Below are 12,693 nucleotides of genomic sequence, written 5' to 3'. Positions count from 1 at the left end.
CTGGCTTTACAACTCAATAGGAAATTTGGGGCTAAGATATGACTTGTGCATGATTTATTACATTTTCCAATCATGATCCTTACGTATGGGTTAGTGGTTGAGTAGAAGAGAGATTTTAGCATTTTTCATTGTCAATATGTGAAAGGATGACACCTGCAGTTTAGGTGTTTGGTATATTGTCTTTTAAGTGTTTAATTTTTTTGCAATTTCTAATTCCTTACACCCATTTCTCTAGCATTCATTTCTTTTCTCATTTCTTTTAATTTCCATTTTTTTTAAGTTTACAAGCATTCAGAAAATTATTAAAAAAAAAATAAAGAAAAGATCCAAACCATTCTTCATTAATACACTCCAAATTAGTACATAAATATAATTTTCTTGTTTCTTTTCTTAGTTATGTAAATAGCCCTTTCACAAACAAGTTCCTCACACAAAATACACTTCATTATATGTTTGCTCAACATAAACACTATTGTCCCTATGAAAATGACCATGGAACTCATCCATGTACTACTTTGATAGCTTCTGCACTTGGAAGACAGATTTAGAAGACCATCAAGTTTTTAGCATCGTTGCCGAGGACAACTAGTGTTTATCAGAGCATTCCCTTGCTGCTAAGAAGATGTTTGTAGTGTTGTGAACCTCTTCACAATTTAGGTGACATTCGTCTTTATTTTTTTTGTTCTGTTTGTCTTACATATTCTTTTATTTTCTGCTCTTGTTTGTATGACTGGTTGGACTAGGGACCAAACTTCTCGATTGGTTAGGACAGAATCACTAGCATCTTTTACCTTAGTATCACTTTCTCTTGAATCATTTTCTGACACTAATAGCACCATGGCTGAAAATGAGAATCATGATAGGGAAGTAGTAAATTAGAACATGACACTTAGATATTACTTACAACCTGTCAGAACTAGCACACTCTCATGCATAATCCAATCTTTGAATGCAAACGCCTTTAATTTCAAATCCGGAATGATTCTATTGATTCCACATTTTCATGGCACGGAATATGAGAACCTTTACCTTCATATCAAAGAGTTTAAAGAGATTTGTTCTATATTCATGGACCGGACATGCACTGAGGAGGTTATTAGACTAAAATTGTTTCCATTTTCCTTGAAAGATAAGGCTAACATGGTTGAATTCATTAAGACCTATAACCATAGGCACATGGCAGGAAATGCAAACTGAATTTTTGAAGAAATTATTTCCAATACATATGACAAATGTACTTAAAAAAAAAAATCATGAACTTTACCCAAAAAGATCCTGAAACTTTTCATCGAAGCTGTCAGGATCTTTTAAATGTTTGTCCTCATTACGGTTATGAAAATTGGCGAGTGATAAGTTTTTTTTATGAAAGTTTGACACCTAAAATGTGCCAATTTGTTCAAACCATGTGTAATAGATAATTTTTCGACAAAGAGCCTGATAAAGCATTTGAATATTTTGATTACCTTGTTGAAAATGCTCAATCTTGGGACACAGCTGATGTGCATGATAGGTCTAGGAAAGTTGAGTCTGGTCATGGAAAATATACTTTAAAGGAAGATGATGATTTGCATGCTAAATTAACCTTATTGTCCAAAAAAATGAAAGCCATGGAATTGAAAAAAGTAAATGAAGTGCATGTTGTCTCTAAAATTTCATAGAAGTGTGGCATATGTGAGGATTATGGGTATTCAACTAATGAATGTCCCATGATCCCCACTTTCCAAGAAGTATTGTTAGACCAATCTAATGCTATAAATATAATACATAAATTATATCTTGATCCTTACTCTAATTCTTATAACTCAGGATGGAGGAGCCACTCAAATTTCAGTTGGAGGAGTGACCAACAGGTAGGTCCAGCGACCTTGGCTCTAGGACCCTCTCAACTCACAATTCAAGCACCTCCGATGCAAAATAAGGAACTTGAGGAGACGATGCATCAACTGTCAAACACCTTGCAACAGTTTATGCAAGGTCAAGCAACAATCAACAATCAAAATTTTTAAGCAATAAATGACATTCGGAGCACACTTACAAAAATGAGTACGACTTGGAGCTCCCAAGTATAAGGAAAATTTTTTGCACAACTCAACCCAATCCACAAAGTCAGCCACTTCAAGAAGCAATTGAGAGTTCAAATGTAAAGCAAGTGAAGACAATCACTATTTTGAGAAATGGTAGGGTGGTGAACATTCAAACTCGAGGTTCAGACAAGGCTGGTAAGGTCTCTAAACCTGTACAAAATGAGGTTGAAAAGAGTGAGGTTGAACAAACTGAAACTGAAAAGATTTCATGTCCTGTACCTACTCATTTTCCTCAAAGATTGGCTCCCCTGCACCAAGACAAACACTAATATGAAATTTTAGAAATATTCAAGCAATTAGGATTAACATCCTTTTATTGGATGTTATTCAACAAATTCTCACATATGCTAAGTTTCTAAAAGACTTGTGTACTGTTAAAAGAAAATTAAATGTGCAAAAGAAAGCATTTCTTACTGAGCAATTCAATGCTATAATTCAGAGCAATACCCCATCAAAATATGAAGACCCCGATTCACTTACAATTGCTTGTGTTATAGGAAGTTCAAAAATTGGCCAAGCATTGTTAGATCTTGGTTCAAGTGTGAATTTACTGCCTTATAATGTATATGAGCAGCTTGGTTTGGGGAATTAAAACGAACTCCTATCATTTTACAACTAGCAGACAGATCAATTAAAATGCCAAAATGGGTTGTCGAGGATGTCTTAGTTCAAGTGGATAAATTTTTTTACCTTGTAGATTTTGTTGTGTTGGATGTTCATTGGACACTAAAATTCTTTTTTCAAGCACCTGTGATTCCTGTGAGATATTTTCTTACTACTTCAAATGCATTAATAAACTATAAGAGTGGTGTTTTAAAGCTGAGTTTTGGGAACATGACCCTTGAACTAAACATTTTTAATATTTGTAGGCAACCTCAAGACTTTGAAGATGTACAATAAGTAAATTTACTGGAAAGCATCCTTGAGGAAGAGGCTTATTTAGCATACCAGCCCACTGACCTGCTGTTTGAGTTAAAAAATATTTGTGATCTCATCATTGATGACACCCCCATTGATGCTTCTCTTTTTTTAATGCAAAAAATAAATTTGAAGCTAAATGAAGGCCTAACATTGAGCAACTCCCACCATTGACAGCAAGTTTGAAGCCTTCAACAGGTGAAATTCCAACACTAAAGCTGAAGCCATTGCCGAATGACCTGAAGTATGCATTTCTGGGTCCTAACAGCACCTTCCCAGTGGTGATTTCAACCTAGCTCACTCCTAACCAAGAAAGAAGGGAAACTAATGGAGGTCTTAAGGCAGCACAAATGTGATATTGGATGTACAATCGCAAATATAAAAGATATAAATCCTCTTGTGTGCACTCATATGATTTATTTAGAAGAAAATGCTAAAGTCTCTAGGGAGATGCAAATGAGACTAAATCCTACCATAAAAGAGGTAGTAAAAATAGAAGTTTTGAAACCACTTGGCGTGGAAATTATCTACCCTATTGCGGATAACAAGTGGGTAAGTCTCATTCATGTAATTCTAAAAAAATATGGGCGGCTTACTATTGTGAATATTGTGAAAAATGAGAAAAATGAACTAATTCCTACTAGGATTTATACTGGTTGGTGAATGTGTATAAATTATAGAAAGTTGAATGCCGCCACTAGGAAAGATCATTTTCCTTTGCCCTTTCTTGATCAAGTGTTAGAAAAAGTTACTGGCCATGATTTCTATTGCTTTCTTTATAGATTTTCTGGTTTCTACCAAATAGAAATAGCACATGAAGATTAGGAGAAAATAAATTTTACCTGCCCATTTGGCACTTTTGCATTTAGAAGAATGCCTTTTGGACTATGTAATACACCAGCTACCTTTTTAAAATGTATGCTTGGTATTTTCAACGACATGATTGAAAATAGTTTGGAAGTATTCATGGATGATTTTTCAGTATTTGATAGTTATTTTGATGCATATTTAACTAACTTACAAGTTGTTTTAGCCAGGTGTGAAGAGAAGCATTTGCTTCTTAATTGGGAAAAGTGTTATTTCATGGTTTGACAAGGCATACTACTTGGTCACATAGTCTCAACATTCTAATGCTCAGGATTTCAATATGATTGATCTTTTGTAGAGATTTTTGAGTTCAATGGCCCACTCTTAGATCTTTCATTCTTTGATAACATTATTTGCTTGAGACTAGCAACAAGCTAGTTGGGGGTGTGATAAAGTGTCAAGACTGCATAATTAAGTTGATAAAGTGACTAAATTGTTTAACCAAAAATGAATTAAACACTTAATTATGCAGTAAATTATAAACTAGGGTCAATTATTAAATCATGATATTTTGCTCTTAAAAAGCTTGTAATGCAGCTGGCATACTCACTTTGTCAAGACACACCAAAGTTAAATCTTTCCATTTTGGACTTAAGAACCAAAGCATGCTAAGGGACATATATCCACTGCTGTGAAGTGGAACATCATCTAGAAACTCATGCACAAGGACAACTATGGCACGATTTGGCTTCAACACCGGTCTAGAGCAACTCATGCAGAACTGCAGGGGCTCGATTGTGGCCTCACAAGCAGAGCAGGACGCGAACTGCAGGGGTTGGAATGAAAAGCACGCACTGGAGGGGGCACTCGCACGATCGCATGGGAGGAGAATGGAAGGGAGATCGCACACGATATAAAAGGAAGACATTTTCCGTGCAGGGCTCTCTCTCTTTTTTTAGCAATTTTTAGTTTTATTTTTTGCCTCTCTTCGTTTAATTTTCTTTTGGGTTTTCGGTTTCAGACCCCTATTTTGGGGGCGATTACTGTTCTTTATTTTCTTTCGGATAGATTCAAAAATGTGGAGGAAGTCTTTGGATTCAAAGATGTTAGGCTAAACTTCTAAGCCTAGGTTGTGGGGAGTAATCCAAAAATAGATTGGCTTGACTTTGCTCATTTTTCCATTTATTTTCATTTCACAACTTATTGAGTTGTAATGCTGTTATATTTAGAGAAGTTTGGAATTCTTTCTCATGCATTTTGATCTGTTGTAGACGCTAGGCACAACTGATGCTTGATCTGATTTAAGATTTTGATAGTCTTCTTTTATTGTTCAATTAGCTTTACAACTCAGTAGGGAATTTGGGGCTAAGATATAACTTGTGCATGATTTATTACATTTTCCAATCATGATCCTTACGTATGGGTTAGTGGCTGAGTAGAAGAGAGATTTTAGCATTTTTCATTGTCAATCTGTGAAAGGATGGAACCTACAACTTAGGTGTTTGGTATATTGTCTTTTAGGTGTTTACTTTTTTGCAATTTCTAATTTCTTGCACCCATTTCTCTAGCATTCATTTCTTTTCTCATTTCTTTTAAGTTTACAAGCATTCAAAAATTATTCAAAAATAAATAAAGAAAATATCCAAACAATTCTTCATTAAGACACTCCAAATCAGTACATAAATGTACTTTTCTTATTTCTTTTCTTAGTTGTGTAAATAGCCCTTTCACAAACAAGTTTCTCATACAATATACACTGCATTATATATTTGCTCAGCATGAATACTATTGTTCCTGTGGAAATGACCATAAAACTCATCCATGTATTACTTTGATCGTTTATGCACATGGAAGACAAATTTAGAAGACCATCAATATCAGATTATGTGAATTAATTTGTAAATAGTAATATTTTATGGATATTATTAAGATGAGTTTAAGACTGCGTTTATGAGATAAATTGAGTTGAGTTGTGTATAGTAGTATTTTATGGATATCACTGAAATGAGTTTAACTTTTTTAAGTTGAGATAAATTTAACTTTTCAGATTGTAATGCATGAAATAGATTGAAATGGATTTAAATTTTTTTAAAGAAAATTGAAAAAATAGTGAGTATGAATCATGATTTGTTTGAGATGAGTTGAGTTAGGTCTAACAACCAAATACAACCTAAATGTAAATACATTGACATATATGTTTGAATATATAAATTAGGTTGAGATTAATTTAACTTTTTTTTATAAAAAATTAAAAAAAATAATAATTCCCATTCATAATTGATTTGGGATGAAACTCAATCCAACAATTAAACACAAACTTAAAATCCGGTGTAAAGGACTTTTAGCTAGACAATTTACTTGCCTTGTGCTGAAAACTTCTCTTATAGAGTTAGTTTGGATGGTCGAGTATTGAAAATACTTTACTATTATTTATTATTTTATTATTATTCTTCATCTATTTTTTACTATTATTCAATATTATATCATTATTTTTTATTACTATTCAAAAAATATTTGAGATTATCTCACTACTCAAACATAATCCTGACCAGCCAAAATGTTATGCTATATGACGCACCAACGTGCTTTAAAAAAATGTTAGAATAGTTAATTATTAGTGTTAATTGGTATTTAATATGATACTTTGCAAATGTAATTTTGTCTTAGAAAAATGCTTGAGTACAAGCGTCTCATGTAAGCGGTGCATAAATGCCGGCTAATGTGGAAAAATGCAAACGCACCGTTTCGAAAAACTTGAGCACACCATATTGAGGTTTTCTTCAGTTTCCCTCTCGTTTCCCTTCTCAATTCCCTCATACTCTCTGCATTTATGTTTACACCCTTGCCACACACGAAGTGCAGCCTCCTCAAAACCGTTGCAAGGCTTGGTACACTAGCTGCACAATATTAGAAGATAATTAATGAACAATAACACATCATTGCAGAAACTTCTAAGCTACATTGAAGAATATAAATCTTCAAGTCAGGAAAAAGAAAATGACTCAGTTGCCCAGTGCGTCACAACAGAGAATACTAAAATGCAAAATTAAAACAATTTAAAGTTTCTAGAGAGAAACCCAATTATGTGATTGATTTACTTGTTAGGAAAAAAAGGTTCGCTTCCTTCTCACCCAAAACAACATGGTCTATTCTTAGTAACGTACCCAGAAGAGGCTTTGCCTTGTTGCTTTGCAAATTCCCAATGAAATGCCACTCAATTTTGTCTGCAAGCTACAAGGGACAAAAAACTACCAGAGTTAATAACTCTTATTATAAAAGGATCGAAAGAAAAAAGAAAATTTTACAATTTTCATAATTTGGGACCTTTAAATAAACCAAAAGAATAATTCATTCAGAGATATGTACCTTGATACTCATGTTCTGTTTGGTTGCGGGCCAATTGCATATAATAAAAAAGATAATTAATAATCCCAGAGACAAGAGAAAGAAAGAAAGGAAATGAACTTGAGGAGCTTTCTCAATGAGCTCTTGAACGTAATTTTCCCCGAAGCACCAATACCTGGCATCGTAGACTTGGCGGATAAGAGAGACCGGTTTGGTCTTGCTCACAACCACCACTTGGACACGGTCGGACCCACGACCAAAGCACTCAATGGCTAGATGGGCACTTCGAAGCACGGATTGGAAAGTTGCTGCGACACCTTCCGTGGCAGCTGCATAGGTGGCCATGTCAAAGTCGCACTGCACAAGTATGGCTGCACCTCTCTTCACTACAGATTGTTCACCAAGACTGTTTAGAGCATTAATTGATATGCCACATCCGCCAATTATATGCCGCTTGCATAGTGGCGTTTGTATGTAGCGGAATTGTAATAAAAATTAAAGATTTGTTTGTCACATTCATAATTTTGTTATGGGCTAACGTGGCAATGTTACATCACCTATTAAATAGTCAAACATCGAGAGTTGACTAGACATGCCATGTTAATATCTTGAGTAATTCTACTTTTAGGCACTTAAGTCTCCAACACCACACACCAGCTAAGCCAGTTTTTTTTTTTTTTCATCAAAACGATTCGTTTTGAAGACTACTCCCACGTTTTCCACCTTCTGCCCCAAATCTTCCATTTAGATTGACCCCTCTGTCATTTCCTTACCAACCCCAACTGAACATTATAGTGGAATCAATCATTTATAATCCATTTCAGTTTGTTTACAATCTCGGAGAATCTACACAACCAGAGCTCGCTAAACCCCACCACCATCCTTTAGCCCTTGAAGGTATGAATGCAGTGCTCTTTGCACAATGTCTGCAACTATTCTCAATCTTCCTTGATTGACATCTGCTGCTGAAGATCCATTAACCTCCACAGTACAAGCAACCCTCTATTTACAATTCTCCTAGTCATCGTATTAGGGAGGGAATGTTTCTCAGATATCTTAGTATATGTCTTGAGGGGTGTCAACGGGTTTGTCACAGTCGATAGAGGGATGGAGGAAGGGATTTCGTCGAAGATTTTTGAGTCCCCTATTTGGTTTCTCGAGGGGTGTCGACGGGGAAAAGTAATTCGGCAGAGGAAGGGGGAGAAGAAGGATTTGGCAGAGGGAAGGGGAGAACAGAGTCGACGAGAGAGTGGTTTTGGGAGGGGGGAGAGGGATTCGCAGAGGGAGGGGGAAGACAAAGGATTTGGTAGGGAGGGCAGAGAGCTGAGAAGGATTAGACCGTTTTTAAGAAACCGGGTTTGCCAGCTTAGTTGGCGTGTAGTGTTGGAGACTAAACCGGCCTAAGAGTAGAATTACTCTAATATCTTGAGTCATACTAGGGACACAAAGGGATTCCACAAACTAACGTGTCACCACATCAGTTAATTTTTTCCTCCTATCAACTGTCATTCTTTTCTCCTTTCCTTAGTCTACCACAAAACCCAGCCCCAACATTTTTGGTGTTTTACACTTTCTCATCCCTGCCGTCAGTAGGTAAGGTATTTTTTCTCTTGTTTTTTTTCCCACTTCGTCGTCCCCACTCCTATATACATTCTTAAGACATTGTTTTCCCATTCTTGTTCTTTACATTGTCGACAACGATTGTTTCACCATCGACGTTGGTACTTTTACTATTTTTGCTAATAACTAATGGGAAGACAACATTCATGTTGGTCCAAGAATCATGAACAATACCAAAAATACAGCATCAAGAGCAAGATGAAAAATGCAGCATCAAAATCAAGATCAAAATCAAAATGAACAATCAAGATGAAAAACAAAGCATCAAAATCAAGAGAGCAAGCTATTCTATGTTTTTTTTTTTCTTTTTTCATGTTTCTGGTATAGGCCACCAGCTTTTGAAAATGGAGAGACCGGCGTTTGAGAGTTTGAGAGAGAGAGAGGAAGGGGAGGGAAACGAAAATGGAGAGAGAAGAGTTTAGGAGTTTGAGAGAGGAGAGAGAGAGAGAGAGATGGTAGACTAAAACACTGTTATACCTAATTTTAGGAGAAAATTTAGGGACGGGATGAAAAATTCATTCCCATCCCAATCCCTATTTTACGCTTTGATTTTAGGGGAGCTACAATTGTTCCCCAAATATGGAGAATATTTGGGGAACGACTGTACATCCCCAACTCTTTCTCTTATCCCTTTCGGGTTGTTGGTCCCGCGTGTTCCTATCTCTCCACTCTCGGTTTACCCTCTTCGATGTTGCCCTCTATCACACCTATTGCCACCATTGATGGTGGTTTCGCTTCATCGGCCCAAGTATATGTAAGTCGTACTCATCTCTTACACGATTTAAGGATCTGAAACCCCCCTCCCATGGTTGGACTCTATCCTCTCCGGTGCACGATTTTACACAAAATCTCTCTCCCATGGCTAAATCTGATGCATGTTGTGGGCAATATAATTTTTCCTTACCTTTGGATCTAATTTTGGCCATTGAAATATGTTTGCGATCCTGGATTCCTTACAACAGTGCTTTTCTGGGTTTGGCATTTTGATTGGATCTATCCTCAAAATTGATTGTATTTTATGCTCTGTGTTACCTTTTTTACTTCTAGGAGTTATGCATCTCAATCAGCTTTTCTTTTTCATCAGTGTGGTTGGCATTGGTTTATTTATTTGTTATTTGGGCATTTTTTAATTTACTACTCTAGGGTTTCTATGTTGGCTTAAGGAATCCCATTTTTGATTTGGTAGTCTGAGACATTTTTCTTCTAGTTGATGTTTGAGAAAATTATTTGTTCTTAAACTTGTGTGAGCAATTTCGAACAACAAGGGCTTAGTTCTTTGTCTTTGGACTTGTGTTGAGTTTGGACTTCTTGTTTGTTCTTGAGCTGCAGTGACTAATTTCAAACCATGTTAATGGGTTTTTGGGCATTTTGTTATTCATGCTTTATTCTTTCTATGTTGGCTTAAGGAATCCCATATTTGAAATTTGGTTTGAGACGATTTTCTGAGAGGTGATGTTTGAGGAAATTGTTTGTTCTTGAGCTACTAATGAGCAATTTCGAAAACCAACTCTTAGTATTCAGTTTGTGTTTGGACCTATGCTGAGTTTGGACTTCTCATTTGTTCTTGACCTGCCATGAGCAATTTCAAACCATGTTAATGGATTTTTGGACATTTTATTATTCATGCTTTGTTTTTTCTATGTTGGCTTAAGGAATCTCATATTTGATTTGGTGGTCTGAGACATTTTTCTGAGAAGTGATGTTTGAGGAAATTGTTTGTTCTTGAACTACTAATGAGCAATTTCAAAAACCAACTCTTAGTTCTTTGTGTTTGGACAAAAAATGTGCTGAGTTTGGACTTCCCATTTGTTCTTGAGTTGTTGTGAGCAATTTCAATAAATTAATGGATTTTTGGGCATTTTATTTTTCACTACTTTGTTGTTTCTATGTTGGCTTGAGGAATCCCATATTTGATTTGGTGGTCTGAGACATTTTTCAACCCATATTAACCTATACATAGCCTTCATACTAAACTGATTGAATGATTCTAATTCTACTTATTTAAATCTTCCGAGTGGAATTAGAAAGATGGTTTTTTTTATTGGCTTAGTAGATTAATTTTCTTTTGATCAGTATTGGAAATGTTTCAAATAAATTATAATGTGTTTGAGTTGATATTCATGGTTCGTTTTGTAACTATTTAGTTTGTGCATAATTATTAATTATCATGACATTTGTGAGTTGAACTTACTTCTTTGGGCATGAACTATTATCAGTTTGTGCATCACTTTTTTCTAGTATCATTAATTATCATTACTAATTATTAATTATCATTGGCATATTTAGTGGTGGTATCTGTTGTCTTGTTACCATGGACTAACTTGTTGTTGGTGTCAATTACCTAGTTTGGACTAAATAAGCTATTGTTATTATTGAATTCTACCCAATATCTTTGTATGTTTTCATTTACTGTTTGGTGCTGATTTAGGCCTATTCTCCGGGGTTATATGTATAGTATAAGGCTATGATGATAGGATGTAGGACTCCATGGGAGGGGGCTATGAGACAAGTGTTTTTAATGGTGCTCCATCGATATGGCAGGGTAATCCAAATTCTGATGGCCACCAACTATTTTGTAATCTTTTTGCAAAAAGCAACTAGGGTTTTTGTGTTTTGCAGCTATTATCTTAGTTGAGCTCCTGTTTCACACATGATGTAAATTCTATAAATTATTTTGAGCCACATTTAAAACACACAATTGTTTAGGAAAACGGATGTGAATGCTCTTATTTTCTATTTTGCAAATTTTTTACTTCTTTGGATTTGGGTTGTCTTAACCCCTCGACTGTGATGACGAGAAAATCTAAAAATGGTGAAGTGACACTTTGGCACACACCTCCATGACATGGTAACCCGGATGGCCAATAAATAGTGGCAACCGGTTCTTGTAGCCATGCTAGGGAGGGTGCCAAGTGTGGTCATATGTTACCATAGAATTCCTGAGTCGACTACTAAAATCACTTGCAGAATATTGTCCATAATTGTCTAACATGTAAACCACATTTCTATATTTACAACTTTTTAGAGATGGATTCACAAGAGCATGGAAATATGTTCTTCACCAGCCTCTTGACTCAGGAGCGTGAAATTGACCACATTTTTTGTGGTCAAAGTGAACAATCTTCCGCGATTTTGGATGACTCTCCACCCCCAACCTAAGTAGAGCTTCCCTCTCAAAGAAAATCAGCCAGGGGTCCAAACTTCACCCCCGGAAAAGACAAGTTACTTGTCTCCACATGGCTGAATAGTAACGTTGATGCAATCCAGGGAACGGACCAAAAACATGCCCAACTTTGGAAAAAAGTTAGTCAATACTTCAATGAGTATAAACAAAGTACAAATGAGCAAAGTGTTGGGTCCTTAATATATTGGTGGTCTGCCATTCAAAAAGTGACAGGCAAATTTTGTGCTAAATTCGCACAAGTTGAAAGGTTGAATCAAAGTGACATGACTGAGCAAGACAAGGTATAAGCATCCACTTTTTTATTATTTTCAGCACTTAATTATGATATTTATGCGTTATCTTTCATTTATCTTTAATAGGTGGTTAATTATTTGATTTTATGCTTTCATTGGAAGTTTGACAAAGCTAAGGCCATATATCAATCGCTTGAGAAAACGTTATTTTAATTTGAGCATTGTTGGCAACTATTGAAGGACCAGTTGAAATGGAATCAACATTGCACAAAGGACGGGATGAAGCGAAGGTCGACGATGTCCCCGATATATTCCCGTACCTCAACAGTTGCACCTAATTCACCTATGGATTCAGTTGGTGGTACAGAGGCCGAGAATCTAGTGGAGAATGATGTCATCGAATTGGATAGGCCAATGGGAAGAAAAGCTGAGAAAGGAAAACGTAAGGCCCAAGCCAGGGCATTAGATGAGCTTGTGAAGTTGAGCAAGCGTAAGTATACTC

Source organism: Juglans regia, chromosome 3, assembly GCF_001411555.2.
Source record: "Juglans regia cultivar Chandler chromosome 3, Walnut 2.0, whole genome shotgun sequence".
Lineage (NCBI taxonomy): Eukaryota > Viridiplantae > Streptophyta > Magnoliopsida > Fagales > Juglandaceae > Juglans > Juglans regia.
This window is presented reverse-complemented; position numbering follows the sequence as displayed.